We start from the raw sequence: 24,361 nt of genomic DNA on the forward strand, positions 1-24,361 counted from the left end.
AACCCAACCCTGGATCTCTGCCAGTCCCAGGGCACTTGCACAGGCTCCGTGTTTCTGCCCACCACCAACTTTCCCTGCATTCCCTCCTGCAGGCTTGCTCACTGCTTCCTGCAGGCCCCCGTTTCCTGCAGTGCTTCCTTTGGCCTCCACCGCAGCCCCACTGTGACTCCACTGCCTGCCGCAACCCCACAACTCACTGTGGCTCCACCATCTGCCAGAGCCCCCCACAGCTATGCTGCCTACTGGGGTCCACTGAGCCTGTGCCACCGCCACTTGCTGGGGCTCTGCTGCCAGCCGGGTCCTGCCTCGGCCTGGCTGCAGCTGTGCTACCCACTGAGGCCCACCACCCACAGTGGCTCTGCTGCCCGCCAGGTCCTGCTGGGACCCGGCTGTGGCTCTGCCACCCACTGGGGACCACCTCCTGCTGTGGCTCTGCTGCCTCCTGGGGCCCGCTGCCTCCCCACTACCCGCCAGGGTCCAGCTGCAGCTCTGCTGCCTGTCGGGGCCTGCTGTGCCACCTGCAGGGGCTTGCTGTGGCCCCACTGCCCACTTGGCCTCTACCACCTACCAGGTCCCACCACCTACTGTGGCTTCGCCACCTACCAGGTCCTGCTGTGGCTGTGCTGCCTACTGGCTCCGGCCGCTCACTGGGCCCTGGGCTACAGTCCTGCCACCTGCCGGGGCCCATCACCTGTTACTGCTGCACCACCCACCACAACCCCACCAACCATCGGGGCCAACGACGGCCCTGCTGCCTCCTGGGGCCCACTGTAGCCCCACCACCTGCTGGAGTCTGGCTGCGGCTCTGCCACCCATCGGGGCCCACTTTGTTGCCTGCTGGGGCCCCGCTGCCCACCGGGGACCACCGCAGCTCCACTGCCTGCTGTAGCTTCGCTGCCTGCTGTGCATCGTGTGGGTCCTGCAGCTGCCACTTCCTGCACTCTTCCCCACAGCCCCCCACCACTACTCCCTGCAACCAGCACTTCCAGCCAATCTAACCTTATTTTCCACTCAGACAGAGGGAGAAGGAACAGCTCCAGGGGCACGGGGCCAAAAGCCGCAGGGAAGGGGGTTGGTGGCTAGGTGGAGCCAGGCTAACCTTGCTGTTCAGCCACAGGCTCCCACTGGCCACCTGTCATCTTTGAATTAAAATAAATTAATTTTCTAAAATTATTAAAGGCCCTGCAGGTTGGATAGAATGGGCTGGCGGGCTGCATCTGGCCCACGGGCCATATTTTGGCCACCCCTGTTCTAATATGTAGTATCTAAGTCTATCAAAATTACTGGAACAAAATCTTCTCTTATTTACTGTTACTCTATATTTACATTACTGCAGCATAGAGTAGTGTAATTACAGAGTAAAAAAAGAAGAAAAAAAAGGCTCTTGTGAAAAATTCTTGAAGTCCATTAGACTTCTGCTCAAATAAGAACTAGTGCCTTAATAGAAAATACTACAATACAGTTAAATAAAACAATCAAACTAAATTTTACTTTTAATATAAAGTATTTACACAAGGTTTTATCCACTCAAGACCTCCACCATTTTCTCCTAGCACTGAACTTGGCATATGGCCCTTGGGAAAGATATGTCCACTGAAACTCCCACTCCATCAGAAGCCTTGTTAGTAGTGATTAAAAGCAGCATGTTATCTGGGAAGGGACATAATATTGAAACCTAGATGATGGACTGACTCAGCCCACACCTCCAGTGGGCTTAGGATAGAGCTGAGGCTGCAATTTAAAGCAGCTTTCCCCATTCAAAGGTGGAGTTGCAAATGCTGCCTTCTCTCCTCAGGCATGACTACTTTGGGATGTAGCTTCCTCTGTTGAAGCAAAGGGCCTCAATTTGCACCAGATACCCACAGCCAGGAAGCAAGCAAGCAAGCTTACTAACTGGAATGGATTTCCATAACAAAAAGATTCCCTTCTGTCTAAAGCAGCAAAGGAAAGAAGAAAAATCATTACATTCTGGTTGATAAACTTGTATTAGAGAACTCCCCCCACCACCAAAGAAGGAAGAGAGAGAGCAATTTTGTCTGACACCAATAAAATAAAACTTATCTTTGTAAGAGTTTCCTTTGTATACAGGAAGAATTCAAAAGAGAAACACCTTTCTGCTTCAGTACTAGACATATAAGCAATAATGAATTGGATTAGTAAAGTTAATCATTGGCCTGAGTTAAAGAAAGGGCAAGCTTTGTGAAAGTTCAAGGCCACTGCCACATCTGAAGAAGACTTTTATCATCCAAGTGTTTTAGAAAGAACAGCACTCTAATTTAGAAGCTACAAAGCCTTTGAAGTTGCATTTAAAGTTGTATTATCTTTCAAAAAAAGTTGTTTGTTTTTCAGTTCTGCACCATGGGAAAGATTGTACTGGGGAATTACATTTTGACAAAATTAGAAAAAATACATACACACACCACACTCACCCATGTATATGGGCTGGATGGATGGCATGAGGCTGGCCTGCAGGGCTAGATCCAGCATGGGGTCAGAGCACAGGGTTGATCTGTGGGTTCAATCTGCCCTGCATGGCTCCCCACAGGTTAGGAAGTTTGGCAGCAGGGCAACAATGGCAGTGTTAATTCCCATGGCTTCTAGAGCTCCTTCCAGAGCTATGGTAATTAATACTGCCACCAATTTTCTTGCTGCCAAATGCACAGGCTGGATGCCATGGCTCCGCAGGCTGGAAGATGAGCACCACTGCTATGTATATATACACACACACGCACACACAATGTTCTTATTCCTACACAGAAGTGTTCCCACAGAAATGCACCCAGAAAGTTAAATAATCAGGTCCCCCTAATGCAGTGATTCACAACCTTTTTAAACAAGGCACCCCTCACAAAATACTAGCTCTTAGCTTGCACTTGTTCTTGACTACAACAAAAATAATAGATCAATTATTCTGTTACAAAAAGAACTCAGAAAGACCACAACAGGTCAGAATGTTTTTAACACTGGTGATTCTTATTTGAAATCTATGGGTTTATCTTATTAATTCAGTGTAGGTGTTTGCACACCTAATAATGCTAATATTGCGGGGCACTCTGCAGCACCCTAGCTGAGAATCAATGACCTAATGGAAAGAAGTTCCACTCAAGCATGTAGTTGGTCTCTTCACCACTAATAAAGCCATATTCAAAACCTTGCTTTTATATTGCTCTTACATGGCAAATACAAGTCTCTTTTTCAAAAATATAAATGAGCTAAAAGGCACCAGATGTGAACTTGCACATCTTACCACTGCAGGTGCCATGGGACACTGTGGTAGCTCAGCAGGAGACACACCTCCCCCTCCTGCTACCAGATGACTCTGATTTCACAGCAGGGTGCTGGGGACACTGAGAAAATTACCTTTTAAGACAGGGTGGGCAAAATATGGCCAGTGGGCCAAATGCAGCCCACCAGGCCATTCTATCTGACCCACAGGGCACCTAAAAAATTTAGAAAATCAATGTTTATCTGTCCCTGGCTGCCTGTCATGCGGCCCTCGATGGCTTGCCAAAACTCAGTAAACAGCCCTCCACTCAAAATAATTGCCTGTCCCCATTTTAAAAGATGCAAAAGCTGAAGGCATTTAAATTCCCCCCAAGTGAAATCCTGACCCTATGGAATTCAGTTGGGCCAAGATTTCTCCCAATAGCTATTTACAAAATAAGAATGTTGAACGAGCCAATTCTATTATATCCTACCTACTGGCTGTAGATGTAATGGTTTCCTCCCCTTTATTTCTTATTGTGCTGGTTGCCATTCAACAGCTGCTACATTTCAGTGGCAGGAGAAAGGATGAATCCAGTATGCCCATTCATCATAGCAGTGCAGGGATGCTAGTACTTGTAGATAAAAGATGCTATGAAAAGCTAAGCTAAGCTATTTAATAACAGTACATATACTATCATTATACTAATTAACTCTTTAGTAGCTTTATCTATCTTCAATCTTTTAATTTAACAAAGCAAATTTTTTACTGATCCTGAAACAGTCATGGGCAATATTATAAAAACCCAATTAAAAGATGAGAATATACAATATAGTGATTTTTACTGTGCCCAAATTAATCACCTAACTTAAAGGCAACAGAAGAATCCCTGCCCCTACTAAAAATCAATGCCAAAACTCCCAATGACTTAAAAGATGATGCAAAGGAAAAGAATTCTTGTTGGCAACATCTCCTCCTGGACCAACTGTATGGTTGGTACAGACACAGGCAAGCTTTCAGGTAGAGTTTCATAGTTGTTAGGGGCTGGAGGGGTCTTACAGATGATCAGGTCCAGCCCTCCTGCACATGGGACTGCTGGCATCCAATGATGGTCAAGATGTTTTTTGAAGATCACCAGGGGGGATGACTGGATCACCTCTGGGGAGAGCCTATTCCAAACCCGCAGCACTCATTTTGTAAAGAAGTTTTCCTTATGTCTAGCCTGAAGTGATCTTCAATTAGCTTAAGCACATTATTTCTTGTCCTCCCTGAGGGGCGGCGTTGGCGAATAGATGCTCCCCCAAGCCCTGATGTACACCCCTGATATACTTATATCCAGCAACCAAGTTCCCCCTGAGTCTTCTGTTTTCCAGACTGAACACTCCCAAATCCCTCAGCCTGCCCTCAGACATCTTGGTCTCCAGGCCTCTAATCAGACGTGTGGCCCTCCTCTGGACTCTCTCAAGCTTCTCTGCATATTTCTTGAAGTGCAATGCCCAGAACTAGATGCCAAGGGGGTCTCCCAGCTCTTCTGTTGCCTTTCTTGAGAGAGGGAATAGACTTTCTTTGAGCTTTTAGTATTGCTTCCTTGAGGAGCAACCACTCTTCTTGTACTCCCCCTTCCTTATCAGACCATGGTCCCTCAGGGCCTCGCCAACCAATCTCCAGAGTTTGTGGAAATCAGCTTTTCTAAAGTCAGGGATTTCTGCCTTACTGGCTGATTTCCCTGGCTTGGCGTGGATGGAGAAAATGATCACCTCATGGTTGCTGTCACCCAGTTTCCCTTCAATCCGCAGGGTGCTCACTAGATTGTCCCCTTTGCCTAGAGCCAAGTCTAGGAGTGCCTTGCCCCTGGTCAGCTCATAGAATTCCTGAGTTAGATGGAGCTCCTTGATGCAAGTGAGAAAGCTTTGTGAGCAATCAGATCTAGCTGAGTACTCATCCCACGAGATGTCCGAGTAGTTTAAGTCACCCATGATGACCATGCCCCCTGACCATGCTTCTGCCAATTCTCTACAGATTTCTTGGTTGAGTTGTTCCTCTTGGTTCGGAGTTCTGCAATAGATTCCTACAGTCAAGTCCCCTTCCCTGTGCTCTTCCTGTAACACAGTACCCTTCCCTCAGATCTCCCTGAGGAGGTCTTGAAAAGATGATTTCATTCTACATAGTTGCGCCTGGCCCCAAACCGTGTCTCCAGGGAGAGATCAGCTTGTTTGCCTTTCTTCTACTGAATCTGGTCCTTCAGGGGAACCAGCCATACTGACTAGGGACAGACATTCAAAAAGCCAGAGCCTGAATTGATTCAATCTTTGCAGGTTAGTCTAACCTGCCTAGGGTGAACTGATTTGTAACAGCACAGGCATTCCTTGTGGACTGAGGAAATGCAGGAACACGCCTGCAGTTGCTCAGGCCAGGAGCTTGGGGGCACTAAAGCACGCCCTCAGCTGCAGGAAAGCTGTGCCGGGGGGCATGGCCAGCTCTAGCAGTAGCTTGGAGTGAAGTGGCCAGATAGGTGTTTAATTCCCTCCTCTCTGTCCCATTGACAGGGACCCAAGCTGGGTCTGCCTGGCACTCCCCACTCACTGCTGCGGCCCCAAGGCAGAAACAGCAGCGAGGGGGGTTATTCCTCTGTCTACCCCCACTACCTCCAAGGGACCGCAGTCGGGTCTGCCCACACTGACTGCTACTGCTGCCACTCACTCCCCGCTTGGGGCAAGTGGTAGAATAAGCCCCCTGCTGCCCCTTCACCGGATGCCAGGGGGAGGAGGAATAACACCCATCCCTGCCCCCTGCCTAACAGATGCTGACGGCTGGCATCTGGCCACACCCCCACTCCGCTGCTGCATTATCAAGGAAGCCGATTCCCCCATCAAGGGCTCTGCCTCCTCGATGCTGCAGCAGCAGGGTGGGGGCACGAACCCTTGATGGGGGAATCAGCCTCTGTCACAGTGTTAGGGAGTGCAAGCCCCTTCCCAGCAAGGGGGGCCACGCTGCAGGGCAGGCAGAGATGCGGCAGAGTGCATGCAGCAGCACTGGGGCTTGGAGGGGGCCCCTCCCTCCATCATTCAGCAGAGGGGGCTTATTCCGCTGCTTGGCCCAGGTAGAAAGTGAGTGGCAGCAGTGGTGGCAGGAGCAGGCAGACCCTGCTGCAATGCTCTGGGGACAGAGGGAAGAATAACCCCATTCCCTGCCACCCCCCCGCCTAAGGGGCTCTTCAGGCTGGCATCTGGCCCCGCCCCCACCCATCTACTTCCCAGTGTGTGAAGGGTGCAGGCGGGGTGCACTGTGGGGCTAGGAAAGCTCCTGTGGACCCTGGCAGCAGTGCTGCAGGGGACTCTGGCCCTCTCTGAGCCCCAGTGCTGCCATGTGCAGTCCACTCCAGCTCTGCCTGCCCTGCAGAGGGCCCCCCTCCCAGGAAGGGGCTCATGCATCCTGATACTATGACACGGGCTGCTGCCCCCATCAAGGGCCCCGCCACCCTGCCGCTGCAGCAGACACCAGCCCGCAGAGCTCCTTAGGCAAGAGGCAGGGATGGGGGTTATTTCCCCTCCATCCAGCATCCAATGGTGGCCCGGCACAGCAGCAATGAGGTGGGAGTTCCTGGCAAACCCAGCTCAGATCCCTGCTGGTCGGACAGGGACCAGGGAATTAAACCCCTCTCTGGCCAGACCCCTGTCCCTGTCTGTCCCTGCTTGGCTGGGGAGCTGATGGCCAAGGCCAGTCCTGCTGGGCTAGAGCAGCGAGCCCAGCCCAGAGAGCATGCTGGGATGCTGGGGGACTCAAGTTTAAGTTAAACCAGAAAGGGGTCTGGGACAGACATTGTATAAACTGGTTTGAGCTCAATTACTTAAGTTTGATACTACATTCAACCAGGTTTATTTCAAACCGAATTCAACCATTTTACAATTGGTTTACATGCACTGAATGTATGTTCTGTTACAGGTTTAAACCAGTTTAAGTGTAATGTCTGTCCCTAGTCACTGAGATCTTGACATTCAGGACAACAAGCTTTATTGATGGCTCCAGCAACACCAGTACTATGATTAACACAGAATGGTAACACAACTTAAGTTGCAATACTTCTTGTATATGTATTCATCATGTATTCATCATGTATTCATTTATTTTACCATAGCATTACTGTTATGCCTGCCCAAATTTACTCAAACTCAATCAACAAGTACCATCCAGTTTCACTTCTGTGTACCTAACCTTATTTTATTTCCCAGACATCAGTGGTTATTTCTAATCCGTCTCGCTGACTATTATGCAATTACCCTACTTCCTATTTTCTGTCTCTTGTGCCTGTCACTACCCCTGGTTCACAGAAAATTCTCTGCTTCTACTTGCCAGCTGCCAACATGTGTAGCAAGAAATGTCAGCATAGCTTGCGAGTTGTATTTCCCAAACCAATTAACAGCAGCAATCAGGCTGGCTAAATATTTTAGACCTGGAGGATCAGTTGTGAATTCCTAACAGTGACAAAGTTCTCACTTAAAAAAAAATAATGACAGTTTTCTGAGATTGACTATTTGGCCCGCTGAGTCTCTTAAGGCTTCAGAATTCAACTGTTAGCAAGAATTTAATAAATCAGACTGGAAAGAGAAGCTGTTGGAAGACCTGACACAGATCTGATATCGCACAAAAATATTATATGGGCTGAAAATGCAAATATAGGTGGTGATAGGCAAGGCTAGAACAAACACCCATTTATGAAGAATAGTTTCATAGTAGCTACAAATAATGCAGTTTTCCTTCTCTAAAAAAATTGATTAGCTTCTGTATCAGCATCCCAATTCCAGAAACAGCTCTGTAACACCTACCCTTCAAAGCAGCCGGGACCTCTGGCCTGTGACTGGCAGGAGAGTGAATTTTAGCAGGTTTGATTCTGGCTACTGATTTGTGTCTTTGTTTTGTTGGAAAGGAGGGAGTCTCTCCCCACCCCACACACATACTTCCATTATTTTCTTCTTCAGTTCTTGGCCCTCTCCCCTCAATGGTCTGTCTTCTCCTCTCAGTTTTATCTTGTTCCCATTGTTTTTATACTTCTTTCTTGTGGGTGGTATGTCAAGAGAGGACAACATGCAGTTCATGAAATCTGATGGGGGGGGCTTTCTAATGGATAATTTCACTAGATTCAGCTCAGTTTGCTAGTGCAGAGACAAAAAGAAAGCAGTAGCAAATGTACCAAAAGGCCACTAGGAATACAGGACTGGAAGAACTGCCCTGGATCATTGAGTTCAAGGTCATCATCAGGGTGCTGTCATCAGAAACCACATTGTATAATCCTTTCCATAAATCAATGAAGCTCTGCTTGGGTGGTTTTGACCCCACTGTCCCAAAAACCACACTGCTCTGATGGTTAGAAATATTCTTCCAATGTACATAAATTAATTTATGGTCAGTTGATATACATTTGCTCTTGTGCCAACATTGTTCTTTAGCTTAAATAGTTTTGTTCCCTCCATGGTATTTACCATTGAGGTGTTTATAAACAGCGGCCATATTATCTTTTAGCCTTTGTTTGGCTAAGCTAAAAAAACTGAACACTTTTAGAGTATGCCTGTAATGCACAATGTAGGTCCCTTTAGAGATGCTCAAGTAAGTTCAGACACTGGAAGCAGTATCATATCATATCAACACAGAGTTCAATCCAGGCTAATTTATCCTGCTTCTCAGGCACTCCATTGTGCAGTGCAGACCTACATTTCAGCCATGGAACACATTCGTTTAATTATGCCGTGGAATCTGATTGCTGGCTCCCACCCTAGAACAACCCCGAGGCTGGTTTTCCCCACAAGGAAATTTAAACCCCTTGCCCAGCAGCTTCAGTCCGCCTGCCAGGTAAATAGGTGCGGCTTCCAGTGGAGCCAATGGGCTTTTCCTGCCAGGGACAGGGAAATCATGGGTACAGATTTTAAAGTCTGTCATAGGAGAAACCCTTCAGCTCTCCTCACTGGGAGCCTCTGATCGCTCCATTCCCAGCAGTGTCCAAATGAGGTACCACTACAGCCTAGTACAATGGCATTACTTCCCTAACCTACTGTCATAGAAATATCTTGCCTGATGCATCCAAGGCCATATTTGGCTTTCTACAATAATATCACATTGATGGCTTTCAGTCATACAGTAGTAAACTTGTGCCCTATATCCTTCTTCTTTGTTCTTCCCAACTGATGAGCTGCCAGATTCTAGCAAAAGTTTTCCTAGACTCTAAATGCAAGAAATTGAAGTTTGTACTACTGAATTTCATCCCATTGCTGCTATTCCAAACATCTGGTCATTCAGTTTTCCCTTGTATGATACCATCATTTGCCTCTAGATTGAGGGTGCCTTTGAACTTGGTAGCACCTACAAATTCCATCAGTATATGCCAAATTTGAGTGCTATTGTCATTAACGAAAATAATAAACAATATCAGTCCAGACCAAGTGCTGAGAAACTCCACCACAGTTACCTTACTCTAGGCTGCCAGATCCCCTTTCAACAACTGTCTGTCCAACAAGCAATTACATGCCCACTTCACAATTCTTCTACTTATCCCCATTTTCTCAACTTACCTAATAAAGTATCTAATAATAATGAGTTATAATAATGATAACAACCCATTCATAAGTAATAATTAATACTTCCCCTTCTGACACTACCAGATGGCTTTCTGTGACTCCCCACATGATCCAGACTGACCTGGACAACCTTGCAAGGTAGGCAGACCAAAACCTGATGGCATTTAATGTAGAGAAGTGCAGGGTGCTCAACCTTGGAAGGAACAACCAGCATCATACTTATGGCTTGGCAGTACTATGCTCACTAGCGCCATGACGGAAAGAGACTTGGAGGTCTTGACTGACCACAGGATGAACATTAGCCACCAATGCGATGCCAAGGCTGGCAAAACTAACCAAACTCTGGCATGAATCCATTGATGCATCTCTAGCAAAACCAGGGATGTCATCCTCCTACTTTACTCGGCCTTGGTGAGGCCACAACTGGTTAGTCTAACCTGCCTAGGGTGAATTGGGCCCCACAGTTCAGAAGGGACATAGGTAGGCTCAAGAGAGTCCAGAGAAGAGCCACCTGTATGATCAAAGGCCAAGAGCGCAAGACTTACAAAGAGAGGCTGAGGGACATAGGCCCGTCAGTCTTACCTCTATCCTTGGGAAACTCTTTGAGAAGATCCTCAAGGAGCACATCTGTGATGGGCCGGCTTCAGGGATGATGCTCAAGGGCAACCAGCATGGTTTTATTAGGGGCAGGTCATGTCAGACCAACCTGATTGCCTTTTATGATCAGGTCACAAAGGCAATGGATGCAGGTGTTGCCATGGACATAGTCTTTCTGGACTTCAGCAAGGCCTTTGACACTGTCTCCCACCCCATCCTCATAAAAAACTAGGCGACTGTGGCATTGATGCCTAGACAGTCAGATGGATTGCAGATTGGCTCAAGGGTCGTACTCAGAGGGTGGTGGTGGACGGGTCATATTCGACTTGGGGGGAAGTGGGCAGTGGAGTCCCCCAGGGCTTGGTCCTGGGGCCTGCGCTGTTCAATTTCTTCATCAGCGATTTGGACGACGGGGTGAATTGCAACCTGTTTAAATTTGCTGATGATACAAAAATTTGGGGTGAGGTGAGCACGCTAGTAGGGAGGGAAAGACTGTAACAAGACCTGGATAGGTTACAGGAGTGGGCTGACATAAACAGGATGTGTTTCAATACTGACAAGTGCAGGGTGCTGCACTTAGGCAGTAGAAACCAGCAGTACACTTATAGAATGGGAAACTCCCTTCTTGAGAGCATGGAGGCGGAAAGGGATCTTGGAGTCATTATCGACTCCAAGATGAACACAGGCCAACAATGCAAGGTCACAGTTGGCAGGGCTAACTGGACCTTGTCGTGCATCCACAGGCGCATCTCAAGTAGAGGTGATCCTCTCCCTCTATGTGACGCTGGTCAGGCCACAGCTGGAGTACTGCATCCAGTTCTGTGCGCCCCATTTCGGGAGGGATGTGGACAACATTGAAAGGGTCCAGAGGAGGGCCACCCGCATGATCTGGGGACAACAGAGCAGACCCTACATTGAAAGACTGCGGGACCTAAACCTGTTCAGCCTTCACAAGAGAAGGCTGAGGGGGGATCTGGTGACTGTCTATAAACTCACTAGGGGGGACCAGAAGGGTTATGGGGAGACACTGTTTCCCCTAGCACCCCCTGGCATGACAAGGAACAATGGACACAAGTTATTAGAGAACAGATTTAGATTAGACATCTGCAAGAACTACTTCAAAGTTAGGGTGGCTAGGAGCTGGAACCAACTTCCTAGGGAAGTGGTGCTGGCTCCTACCCTGGGGATCTTTAAGAAGAGGCTTGATGACTACCTGGCTGGGCTCATTTGAGTCCAGTCTTTTCTCCTGCCCAGGCGGGGGGGTCGGACTTGAAGATCTACAAGGTCCCTTCCAACCCTACTTCTATGATTCTATGACATGGGACTCTTTAGCCTGGAGAAGAGAAGGCTCAGGGGTGACTTGATGGCAGCCTATAAGTACATAAAGGAAGTACATCAGGATCTGGGAGAACAGTTGTTCACTAGAGCTCCCCAAGAAATGACAAAGTCCAATGGCCACAAACTCCTAGAAGGCCGATTTAGACTGAACATAAAGAAAAACGTCTTCCCAGTCCTAATGTCCAGGGTCTGGAACAAACTCGCCCCAGAGGTGGTGCAAGCACCTACTCTGGACTCATTCAAAAGGCATACGGACATGAACATATGGAGGCTGGGGGGAGGGGCACGGTAAACTCCCACAGGAGGCAGTACTGTCGGTTGCAAGAGTGTGACAGCAGCAAGTGATGAGCTCCCACAGCCGACCGCAGCACTGTCGGTGGCAGGGGGGAGGAGTGAGCGCTCACTGGTGGTTGACAACCACCTGCAGACACTGCCACCAGTGGTGGCCAGCAGTGATCAGGAGCCGCCAGCAGCGTTGCCCGCAAAGGGAGGGGGTGGGGAGCAGTGACCACCCACAGCATCGGCGGCACTTTTTCCAGGGAGTGCACTGCCAAGCTCGCCAATGTGTTTGGATGTTTATCTTGCTGGGATCACTTGATCCCCGCAGACTTCCTGCCTATGGCAGGGGGGCCGGACTCGATGATCTTGTGAGGTCCCTTCCAGCCCCTACTATCTATGAAACCCATTAAATGCTTTTCTGGAACAAAATTAGATCTACTAGATGCATCCACATGGGACACTATGGTACCTGTGCAACAGCCAAGCACCAACCATACAGCAACGGTACTGTGCAGTGGTAAACAAGCTACTGAACAGTAGCATCAGGAAAAAACTGAGAGGCAATGGTACTATGTGGTAATGCCAGTTACTGCGCAGTACTTGCTTATATGTCTGTTGCACATGTAAATACAACCACTGATCTTCATAACTGATTTTCTAGAAACAGGGTGGTTTACCCATCTTTTGAAAAAAACTTACTGTACTTTATCCTACTTTTCATTTACTACCACATCTTTCATTATTTTTACCTTCAAAATTTGTTCTTAACTCTTACTACTGAAGTCAGTCTAATGAGCCCTTAGTTGCCTAAATAGCCTTTTATTCCCCTTCTTAAAAATAGGCAATTATGTTTTCTGTTCTCTAATCATATGGTATCCCTCCACAAGTTGTTAGATTTGTTTAAAAAAACCCAACAAAACAACCTGTAATTTCATGTGCTAATTCGTGTAGTGTTCTGGGATGGAGAACATTTGGTTCTCCTTAAATCAGTACATGGAGCTCTCTGACTTTTGTTTCTACCTCTGTTGTGCTAATTTCCATTTCCACACTTTCATACCCATTAGCCATTCCACCTTTGCCCCCCACATTCAGTATAATTGTCCTTACTGAAAACTGAACCAAAGCATTCATTTAGCTTTTAGGCTGTACCAAGATTAACTTCCATTTTTACCCCATCCACTCAGCTTTGAGACTGCAATTCTTATTTATATAGCAGAACAACTTTTAGCTATTTATTTTCTCTTCTGCGATTATCTTGAATTTTGGCAATTCTAACACTAGTCCTATACTTCCTTCTCTGCTGATTAGCCATTTTCAATATCCTTTTCCAGATAGTTATTCATCCTTTTAGTTCAGGAGTCCTTCAATGCAAATGTTTCCCCCTTGCTTGGAACATATGAAGGTTTTGCACCTGTGGCTTAAAAAAAAAAAAACAAACCCAAAATTTCTCCCATATTCAAGGTCTGCAGCTCTTCAGCCAACTAACTACATTAATCGTTTTCTTAATTTCTCAAAGTTGCCATAATCTCAATTACAGATCTATTTTTATTGAACTGCTTCATCCAAGATAATAGAGCTAGTTGAAGAAAATAATTTCCGTATTACTTAGTAAAACTTATTCTAATATCATAAAAGCCTAAGTCCGTCTGTCTGGAACACTTTATTTGCACTCTGATTGGCTGACTGAAACAGCCAATCAGAGTGTTCCAAGCGTGGGGTAGTGCTGCCATGACTCCGAAGCTGTGCCGAGGACTGGACAGAGGGTGGGAGAGCTGGGGCCAGCAGCACTGGCCTTGGCTCCCACACCCTGCCCCCTGCAAAAGGTAGAAGAGCAGCAGCATTGGCCGTTAGGTGGTGGCACTCCATCCCAACCCCCACCTCCCCCTCCCCCATCATTCTTGATGGGCAATTGGCTAGTGATAATATAAAAAACAGCTTCTATCTTGCAAGACAGATATCTTAATAAGCCACATTTCCATCACTTGCACTGTACTTTATGTACCCTATGTCAAAACCCCAATACGAATATACTAACTCAGGACATCATTCAGCTCCGGATAAAGTTTATATGCATCGTTCTATTGACCTAAATCTCACTGAAATCAAATTTTTAAAGCTGAATTCCATAAATACACCCATACTTTACTATAAGCATCTGCAAAACTGTACATATTTTGAGTAGCTTCAATAGGATCTATTAAACATAGACAGGCATTTTCATAATCACCAATGGTATTAGTGCTTTGGAATGTAAAGAAGCCATCTTTAAAAAAAAAACCTCATATGTAAATTAACATAGAAATGGGTCTGCAGCAGCACAAGCAATTTTCTGACCAAAATTCAATTACAATTTAACAATTTTTAAATTACCAAAACAGCTTCTCCTGGTACACAAAGCTTGGTCACCTCTTGTGCTCATTGTATTTTCCTTAGATATTTTCACATACATTAATAGACACACAAATTTTATACAGAGAAGAATATGTAAAATAAATAAATAAATAAAACCATGCTAAAAAGAATACAATTGACTTGAATAAACAACCTAACAGTAGCCAGTTTTGTTTTATATGCAGCGAGAAAAGTTAAAGTGCACATATCCTTGTCATTGAGCAATGTTCTGATAGTTAAGGCAAAATATCTTCATTGCCATTTAACAGGGGAAATCAGACCAAGGGAACAAAGGTCCAAATATGTTCATTATGTTCTAGTGCCATATGCTTCCCTTTTTGTGATTTTGTGCTCGAAACAAATGTGATACATAACTGGGAACAAAGTTCAAAAGTGATTCAACAATCATATCTTAGTTTTGGCTTTAATTTATATAGGCAGTTTATTTAAAAGCGAGTTTTCATGTCACTAAGCCAGTTCATTTTTACTAGTCCAGAAAGAAACTTGTGCTTGAACACAGTCATAAAAATAAAGTACAGACTGTACAATCCTTTATCTTCTCCTTCATTTACCAAGACTGATACTGCAAGTATTAAGAATGCAAATGAAAGATATTCTATTTTCATTATAAAAATAGCAAAGCAGACAATGCTATTATATAAAACTAGCAAAGCAGCTTTCAACATTCAGCCAACATTTTCATGTTAAACTATTATGTCTTTAAATTTTTCAGAACACTTGTAATTTAGAAGTTTTTAGGTTCGGTTTTCCTATCTTTCTCTTTCTGTTATCACAAACTGACAGATAGCATTTTATACCCTTTCTGACTAAACAGGGTTCCACACCCATTCTACACTGTGATAAAGAATAACATAAGGATCAAGACTATGAAGAATCAGGTTCATCACATTGGGTCTTAATCCAGACAAAGTTTGAAGAAGAGTCATACAGGTGTTTGAATTACCAAAGAATTAAAAACTGTTTCCCATATTTTAGGAAAATGTTCTTTCATTAAATAGGGAATGTTCCAATGGCTCTTTTAATATTTCAGTGTTGACATTTAGATAAGCCTGTCTGAAGACTTTTAATTATGGAACAGCCATGGAAAATTTGAAAATTATGTACCGAACATACGTATGTATGGTATTGTATTTTATTTTTTATTTTAGCCAGCACCATAGCACTTTGAATGCTCAGTGATTTAGAAATGGGTATGCCATTATTCATCTGTTACTAAATCTGACAGCCATTGAACATCCCTAGCCAAATTCCATGGGAATAGAAAAAAAGTCTATGAAATTGTGAAATCCTATTCATGTTTCACCAGAACCAGGTAACTTTCAGAACTGTGCAACTATTTTCCACTTCTGACAACCAGAAAGCTTTACCTTTCCACAGAGAGAAAAATGTTCCTACTGAATACAATTTAGAAATTATATAATCCTTTACATTGACAGTAATTTAATGATAGGGCCATGCAAGTGATGCTTTAAGGACAGCTTAACATGATGACTAATTAAGATAGATCTCTGAAAAAAGGTGAGTCAGTATATGTATTTCAGGAAATGATATCTACATCTCTAAATAGGATAAAAATCACTAATGATAGAACAAGGGAAAGACTAGCACAGAGTTTTCTGGAATTCAAGTTTATATACCCTTTAAAGGAGGCTATACTTTTTTATTTTGGCACAAAAGTCCATTATAATTTTCCTGTAGCAATAACCTGCCTGGACTTTTCACCTGTGCAGTAATTGTTATATTTCATTACTTTTAAAATCTAATATGCCCACATAATAATGTAGCACATGTTTCCATACATTCAGAATTAATAAATTATGAAAGTCAAGGGAAAATAGACCAAGATTTTTTAGTCTGATCTCATCTAGCTTTAACAGCAAAAGCAGAAGTGGATTGGGCAGTAACTGGAGTAAAAAGACTTTTCCAGAAGTAGAAAACTACAGAAAACATGAAACTTTTATAGACAAGATTATTGTTTACAAGCCTCAAAATATATTACAACTGACAGACAAAACCATTTAATAGTTGGCTTGTCTAATAGTTGGTGCAGATGCTCCTGGTTCATATGTACTGAGAATGGAATAAAATATTTAATCAAACAAATAGTATCAGCTTTGTAGTTTTTGTACATTTCTGCAAGTGTGAGCTTAGCCATAGTCAAATAATGAGTAAAGTGTCATTTACAGCCTATAAGTCCCTATTTTCAGTAGACTATGGCCACATGCAGATGTAACATTTCTACCAGAAGAACGTTAGCTCTCCCAGTAGAATCTAGGAATATACATGCACTCGTTCCATTTTTTTCCTGAGGAAACACCCTCTCCAGGAGAAAGATTTTCCAGGTTACACGTGGAAGATACCCCTGCAAGAGACTTTCTCTTGCAAGAATGAACACTTCAACATTTCTCCACTCCCCTAGTCTGGTCCAGGAGGGGAGTGGAGCAGCTGCACACTGCTCTCTTCCTCTGACTAGAGACAGAGGGCTTTACCCTGGTGCTCCAGGCCCTTTTCACTCCTGTCAGGGAGACGAGTGGAGAAGTGGGGCAATGGTCCCAGGGACTGGTAGGGGGCTTTGTTTCACTCCTCTACTCCCCTGCCAAACCAATCTAGGGAAGCAGGAAGTTTCTTCCCACTACTTTATTCTCCCCTGGGAATGGGAAGAGTAGAACAGCCATTGCTTCATCCCTATCCTCCACCAGGATCACCCCAGGAAGATGCCAGGAGCAGAGGTGAGGGGGTGTTTGCAGGCTGAATGCCTGTGCTATTCTCTCTCCTGGAAACATTTCTAGTGGTGGAATTTTCTCAGAAATCACCACTGCTGGAAATTAACACCTGTTTGTAGCCCATAACTCTCCATGCTATTGAACTTAAGGCTGAAATTCTCAACTTACTCCTAAACCAAACCACCATATAGATGCATGGTATTTGTCAGATCAGAAAACCTAATAAAAGCTAGTGATTTTTGTAATTAAAGGTTTGTTAAAATAGACTACTTCTATTTTTCTTCTTCAATCTTTCAAAACAAATGCAGGCCTTAAAATGCAGAGAAAGCTACGCATGTTATTACAACACTAAACTTGACGTTTTTCCTTCCAGAAGAGTCCAGAAATTAAGTTAGTAGTCCCTTAATCTTCCTCTCTCTGTATATACATTCCGAGAGGCTTTTCATTACATGCATTACCATGTATATTTGCAGCAACAAAAAATACGATATACCAGATGTGCATTCTGTATTGCAGAAAACTGCAGTTTCAGCAATGTACAATTCAACTTATTTTCTTACTGGAGGAGCTATCCAAAAAAAGGAAAGACAGGTCCTCCCCATTAGATTGTTTTATTTCCTGAATAGATAAGTATGGTGCATTTGCTACTGATGAAAAAAATGAAAATTCAAGTTGCACTACAAATAAAAATGGAGCTGCTGCTTGACTAGAGCTGATGATAGGGCAGCAGTAGCAGAGGAAAATAAGCCTCCCCTTCCATTCACTAGACACCTCTTTCCCCCAGTTTACACCGGTCGGCATACCCCTCTGCACCCCATCTCCCTCAACTGCTCCAGACACTCAGTGAGCTCACTATACTTCTGTAGCCACATGCCACCTACACCTATCCACAGCTCAAATGAAGCCAATGCATAGAATAGTTCACGGGCTTGAGGCTTAAATTTATATCTAAATGCATCAATACTCCATCCATCTGCCTTATATTTAAAAATAGGCACAACAATAATAGTAGTTTACTATAAGAACTTAATTGTTTCTGGGTGGGGAGTATATTAATTAAGGTCACATACCTAGATTGCAAGCTCTCTGGGACAGTGACACTGTCTTCATGTGGGTTTGTACACCACCTAGCACAGTAGAGCCTCAGTCGTGATTGTGGCCTGTGGACAACATAACCATTAAATCATCAATGACAGTGTGGTGTTAAAAGGAGGTTGCATGCAATTCATTAGGCCTCATCCCCATATAAGGATCACCCCTCATCACAGCCTCCTATTTAAAGAAAAATATATATATTTATTTGTGCAACACAACACACCTGAATAAGTCTTTCCTAAGGGTGGCAGTCTGAACACCTGTGCAAAGCTCAGCAGGCTGGATCTTGTACAGCTGAACTTTATAGGGGAGGAGACAAAAGTTTTTCTCCCTTTCTCAGGTCACAAGGCATTCAGGTCTACTGTGCATCCTAAGGTGACATTATCCAGGTCACACACACCAGCCTAACAAGTCATCAGGGAATGGAGTTGCACAGTGTGAAACAGTGGAAGCATCTGAAGTTTAAGGCTGCTCCATGGCTGCTTGGTGTTGACATTACCAGCACCTAACACTGATTTTATTTTTTTGCTTCCTATTCTTTTACTTTCATACTGATAATTATTTGCATATCTTATAAGATGTTATTATCTTTAAGACATTTAACTAAAATTATCCAGACTGTCATGCTGGCTGGACACCTTCCTATTCCTAGAACGTCTGATGTTCTTAGCTGTAGCTATATGCACACACTTCCTCCAGCCTTTCTATTAGTGGCGTCAATGCAGGCTGTGAAATAATCCCACACTCGGCAAATGTGCAAATACCAACCTCACTGGAAATTTTTTTTTTTTTTAAATCCTCTTACTAGGTTTTAGCCATCTATTCTCCTGATACTACCGTGCTAATAGGTACAGACCACTCTAAACACAGGGACGGCATTTTTGAGCTGTCTTTAATTGCTAACAACATTCCCAGACCAGCAGTCCTGCTTCAAAACTATTTGCTGCTGTTGAAGACATGCACTTAATGCAACTTGTAAAGTTGTTCGCAAGCGTGTCAGGCCGCATGCCCCTCTATCCCAGAGAAAGAATGACAGGATGAGTCCTCATGCATTATGCCAATCTGATGAGAACTTACTTGTTTTAAGATTTTTTTGTGTTGTTGTGGGGCTTTGTTTGGTTGAGTTTTTATTAAGACTACAGCTGACCTGAAAACGGCAACCGCACCTCCTTGTTCTAGTTCACTAAGAGAAAGTATGTCTCAGGGGGGCTGCAAGCTCTCCTCTCATTTCCCGCTGCCCTACCTGCCACCCAGGGTCCCCCGGGGGGGTTTGTGGTGGCTTGGATCTACCTGCGGACCAAAAGCAAGCTCCTGGAGAACAAGGCCCTTGGTGAAATCCAAGTCCCCTGTGGAGAATTTTGCAGCGGTGGCTTCCCTGGCACCCAGGCTGCGAGGGAGCCAGGTAAAGGCATATGAAGGCAATGGCACACAATTAGGAGGCTGGATAAGCGGGAGGAGATCCGCTACCTGGGGAGCAGTGCTCGAAAGGAAGCCGCCAGCTCAGCCCGAGGGCGCCCGGCACTCACCTCTGCTGCCCGGGGGCCGAAGTGCCCCCTCGGGCACTGGTAGCAAAGCCAAAGTTGTTCCCCGCACCCAGCGAGAGGGAGATGCCCCGGGCGCCCGCCCCGGACCTCCTGCGCCCGCGCTGCCGCGCTCCCGGGGCCAAGGCCAGGGAGCACCGCGCCTGCCCCGCGAACCGAACCGGGCACAGGCACAGCCCCGTGCGCCCGTCCGCGCCCCCTCACCTCACCTCACCTCACCTCACCAACCTGAAGCGCAGCAGCGCGGAGCCAGCGAGCCCGGCTGCTGCCACCCGCGCCCGGAGCCCTGCGCGCTGCTCCGGAGGGGGCGGGCCGGGCCGGGCCGGACGGCACCTCCCTCCACTCCACCTGCTGCCTCCGCAGGCGCCGGCGCGCGGTCCTGGCAGAGCCGGGGCGGGGCGCCAGGAGCCGGGGTGCCGCGAAGCCAGCGCCGGCCTGGGGCAGCCTCGTTCTCCAGCCTCGCCTGGGGGCAGCTGCCAAAGGGCTCCAGCCCCCTGCCCCCCCCCCACACACAGACACACACACACACCCTGGAGCCCCCGTCACATATACACATGCACCACCCCTCACCCTAGAGCTCCCTGCCACACACACGCATGCCTTGGAGCCCCCTGCCTCTCTGTCACACACACACACGCGTGCCCCCCCCCCCGCAGACAGTCACGCACCCTGGAGCCCCCTGCCTCTCTGTCACACGCACACGCCTTGGAGCCCCCTGCCTCCCTCCCTCCCCCTCTCTCTGTCTCACACACACTCACTAACTCACACAGAGGCACCTCCTGGAGACCCCCCTGCCACACACACACCCTGCTTGGCCCCGGTCCTGGGCAAGTTCAGTTCTCAACCCCATTAGGGCACCAGTTAGACATGTGTATTCCGTGGGAAAGGAGATAGGACCCAGAGAAATCCTGGCCCAGGACCATGGAGACACACACCCACACACACACCCCTGGATGCCACAAATCCAACCACTCAATGTCAGGGCCACAGGAAAAAACGGGAGCAGCTCCAAGACCACCACCACCATGATCATCATCATGATCATTATTATTTTAACAACAACAATAATAACACTAACAACAGTAATAAGACTAACAACAGCAACAGTAATAATAGCAGCAAACAATCATAGCAACAATAACATAACAGCTGTAATAAAAATATCAATAATAATAATAACAATAGCAACAAAATAATATAATGGCGTCAGCAATAACAACAATAATAAGAATAAAAACAAGAGTAATAAAAATAAGAACCAAGGTAATAACCCAGTGACAAATAGGAATCTGCCAAATAATAATGTAGTCAGCATTTGGAACGGCTGGGTCCAGCTACACTTTTTTAAATAACTTTAAAAAAAAAAAAAGGGAAACAAGCTAATTAAAGATGTGTGGCTGCTCCAGTTCTACTGCAAATATTTGCATCCTGGTGCCTCTTCGGACAATGGTGTCACAAAGACCCAGAGCCAGATAGATCCTGCAGTTGGTGAGGGCTGTCATTCTGGCCTTTCAGCCCCAAATTGTACCATATAAACGTTAGTTTTAAGGAGACTCTAACCTTCTGAGTGTACCTCCTGGGGACAATATTATTTGCCTAGTTAAAAAGGTCAAATATTATTAGCTCATCCTAGAAAAATCTGCTTTACTTCTATCAGTCTATTTCATACTTTTTTCTTAGATGCTTGTGAAGTGTGGCCTGCCTACCACTGAAAAAACCATTCAGCTAAGTTTTGTTGCAGCAGACTCTATCCAGACTTTTCAGGACTAAGAAACTGCTGTTGATGTTGCCTTTGGGTAACGTAAAAATCTCAGTATAGAGGATTTTTTCATTAGTGGCCTCTTCTGGGTGCTACCTAGAGATGAAATGGAGCAGCAAGGCACCAGGGGCAGCTGTAGACACACAGGAGTAGAAGTGATTTCTGCCTGCTGCTGCCAGCGCAATTGTGTGGGTGCAGGAACAGCTGTTATTTTTCCACCCCCCATCACAAACAAGTTGGTGTTCCTGGCTGCTGCCCTGGTCACCCTGCATTAGTTATGCTACTGCACCTGCTCACTGCACCTTCATTTGATCTGTATTGGTGAAAATGTGGTTAGCTATTTCAGAAATTCTACATGGAACATTTCCAGATTTCTAATGCAAGTAGCTGAAATACACAGCAAATCCATTTCACAAAAACTTAGACCCTGGAAATCTCTTCGCATTGGAGATATTGAAGCCTGTGAAACAGTGTCTGGCTGTACTGTGTCCATGGAAAACCTTGCTTTTGAATTCTAAGTAATGGAAATCCTGTTCCATGGCTCTGTTTGATGGATGTGGCCTGCTTTAGACATTTATTATTTTGAAAACAGCTTTCTGATTTGTCAGCTATTGGTCTCAGTAAACTTCCATAGGGCTCCAAGTCCCCTGAACCTTGGAGTTGGTGACTAAATTGCATTAAAAAGAGTGTCTGAGGTGAAACAGAAAAAGAAATGACAAATTGAAAAAGTGCCTATTAAAACACACTTAAGTAGCAACTTTTAAAACAGATGTGTGTCATTTTTACAATCCAAAAAAATTATTCTTTAGTTTAGATTAGGGGCCAGTTTGGACACTGAAATTAATTGCATAAATCCATGTGGACTGGGACTGGTATCTAGCTTGCTAAACTGAAGCTGACTTCTTCATTCATACTTTCTGCCATATCATAGAGGAAAATCTGGAGATGTGAACAGGAATAAAATAGAGCAAAATTGTTTCTTGCCACTCCTGTGCATTTTCAGTTTACAGCCAAGGATTTTTACATTTTTCAAGCCATCCTAAGGAAAAGGTATGAAGTTTTCCCTGTTCAAACAGACTATGCATAACACACACTTAAGCCCTATTAGGAAGATGTTAGTGACTAAGATAGTGAATTGGTCTTACACTGGTCCTCTGTGCAGGGGTGTATTTTAATCCATACTGGTAATGGGAAACTGGTAACTGCTACCCCTATGTGTTTGCAGCTATCCCTGGTGGCTAGCTGCTCTGTTATGTCATTGGGTAGCACCCAGGGGTGTCAAAAGGCCTGAGGTGCCTGCTCCAGGACCTGCACTGCATGTGGCAACTGCTATACCCGGTGTCTGCTTTCACCAGTTCGGGACTTTGGACTGCAAGCAATGCCCACTCCAGCCAGTCCAAGAATGTGTGCTGTGTGCAGCATGGGTCCCAGACTGGCTGGACTGGGTGCTGCTTGTGGTGCTATCCTGGACCTGCTGGAGCAAGCGCTAGATTTGGCATGTGTGGGCAGAGGGGTCATAGGCCTATTCCATGCCAGTCATCTGGCCTCTAGGGCCAGATGAGTTTGACATCCCTGGGCTAGATTTTATGACAAGTGGCTCAAGAATATCTGGTATCCAGTTGGCATTTGGCTAGCTGTCACAATGTTTGTGACACCACCCTATTGTGCTGGTTGTAAGTCAGAAAACAGGGCTAGGTGCCAAAGCATGTTAAATGTAATCTAGCTGTATTTAGTTATCTGAAGATCTGGGTGTAGCTGGAAAAAGTGACAATCTTCTCCAGGAGTGTCAAGAAGAAAGTTCTTTTACAGCAAATTAGTAGAGACAAGAGGCCCTAAGGACTATAACAAGCTCTTCATAAGCAAACCCCTTTATGGAGCATTTTTAACCTCTGCCTCCTGCAAGTTATCTCCTTCCCCCCACAGCTGCCTCAGGAATAAGGAAGAGTCCTACAGGAACAAATCTGTTTTTCTATTTACTTTTAGTTTTACTATCTCAGCAGTGTCAGCTTTATGGGAAATGCATGAGTATAATGTTTTACAATACATGAATATAAATACATTGTTGTTTTCAGTGTTCTCCATATGTTTTACCATTTTTAAAAAGTCCCAGTTTTGCAGTATTTAAAACTACATTCCTTGTTGATTATATATGAAAAATACATTATCTGATCCATGTTAAATTGTACATCTGTTTCTTTCACATGTGCTGGTGCAAAGCTATCAATGACCTCTATGCTTCCTTCATGCTATGACTTGAACAGCCACAAGGATTATACTGGGTACGATGGGTTTAACAACCTTAATGTGAATGTGTCTACATACACAATCAACATGCAGTGATAAACTCCGGCGCATATTACACTGGCGTTTATTGTTCCTGAGCACTGCATTTGAACTTGCACCCAGGACTGCAGCGCACTGAGCCAGGGTGGAGCAGCCCCAGCTGGCAGGAGGTCTGAGGGAGTCAGCCTGCCAGCCCAGGACTCCTCTGGCTGGGCTCAACATGTTGCAGAGGGGCTGGCTGGGGGATGAGTGTGCTCCTGTGCAGGGCTAGCCTGCAGGCAACCCCCACACTGAAGCACCCTCATGCCCCAGCCAGCCCCATCAGCATTTACATGTGTGTTGCTACGCACTAAAGAACACCGCAGTAGGATAGTACTTGTATTTACAGGTACAATCCTATGGCGGCATTTTTTTGTTTACTGTGGCCTAATAGGGCCACACATGTACACACTGGGTGTATCTACATGTGTATTACTGCACTTTAGTTAATACACATTAATTCTAGTGCCTCCGTTGTAAGTGTGTGTAGATGAAACGGGGGCCATAAATTGAAGCAGTGGGTT

At 45.4% G+C, this 24,361-nt stretch overlaps 1 protein-coding gene across 4 annotated transcripts in view; it reads right to left on the reverse strand.

Annotated features, from left to right (window-relative positions):
* WIPF3 (WAS/WASL interacting protein family member 3) overlaps positions 1–20,117 on the reverse strand; it is a 71,105-nt gene extending 50,988 nt beyond the window's left edge. Inside the window, exons 1-2 of one of the 4 annotated variants that reach the window (XM_090046645.1) lie at positions 19,985–20,117; positions 18,191–18,280 (exon numbers count right to left, since the gene is read on the reverse strand). The gene's annotated coding sequence lies outside the window, so the exon portion shown is untranslated. Of the gene's footprint in view, positions 1–18,190; positions 18,281–19,741; positions 19,761–19,970 lie in introns of those variants that run through there. The other 3 variants (XM_090046644.1, XM_090046646.1, XM_090046647.1) reach the window with 3 other exon arrangements.
* Positions 20,118–24,361: the final 4,244 nt, after the last annotated feature.

This window comes from Crocodylus siamensis, chromosome 5, assembly GCF_052110815.1.
Source record: "Crocodylus siamensis isolate JL-2025a chromosome 5, ASM5211081v1, whole genome shotgun sequence".
Taxonomy (NCBI): domain Eukaryota; kingdom Metazoa; phylum Chordata; order Crocodylia; family Crocodylidae; genus Crocodylus; species Crocodylus siamensis.